Genomic DNA, 891 nt, shown 5'->3' with positions numbered 1-891 from the left:
GATCAGGATAAACCATTCAACCTCAATTCAATTAAACACCAACTACCTTCCGCCTTAGGAGATAACTTAGACGTATTTCCTCCTTGCTAAGAAATGAAATGATTCGCAAAGTAAGATTTCATCAATGACATCTACCATGTGCTTTTCTGTTTTAATTCCTACAGAAGGAGACAGGGAAATATCCTCGGTTGCACGGATATTGCACGGCCTTGCAAGATGAATTTTGATTGAGCCACGAGCTAAGGACGAATGAGTCTGATTGACTGGTTTATGGTAGTTATGGTGAGTTTATTTGTGAGCAGATTGTGGTGAGCAGTTTGTGGTGAGCAGTTTGTGGTGAGCAGTTCATGATGAGGAGTTTATGGTGAGGAGTTTATGGTGATCAGTTTATGATGAGCAGTTTATGGTGCGTAGTTTATGGAGAACGGTTAATGGTAAGGAGATTTTAGTGAGCAGCTTATGGTGTGCAGTTTATGGTGAACAATTGATGGTTAACAGTTTATGGTGTGCAGTTTATAGTGAACAGTTTATGGTGAGCAGTTTATGGTGTGCAGTTTATAGTGAACAGTTTATGGTGAGCAGTTTATGGTGTGCAGTTTATGGTGAACAGTTGATGGTTAGCAGTTTATAGTGAGGAAGACTTTATAAAGTTACTGGGTACAGTGAAGATTGTATAAAATGTGTAAAACGAAATAAGAGTGATTTTTTTTTCACGTAGGCGATATGATCATCAAGGTTATTTCTTTGGTTAGAACTTTAAAAGGAATTCCAGTCCCTCACATTATGACATTTAATCTCATTTACACTCAAGAATTCCTCGTGTGCAAGTGCCTAAACGTGACCCTCTCCATTTCCAGATACTTTATTCTATGCAATCTACACGATGGAAGT

Source organism: Penaeus monodon, chromosome 27, assembly GCF_015228065.2.
Source record: "Penaeus monodon isolate SGIC_2016 chromosome 27, NSTDA_Pmon_1, whole genome shotgun sequence".
NCBI classification, from domain to species: domain Eukaryota; kingdom Metazoa; phylum Arthropoda; class Malacostraca; order Decapoda; family Penaeidae; genus Penaeus; species Penaeus monodon.
This window is presented reverse-complemented; position numbering follows the sequence as displayed.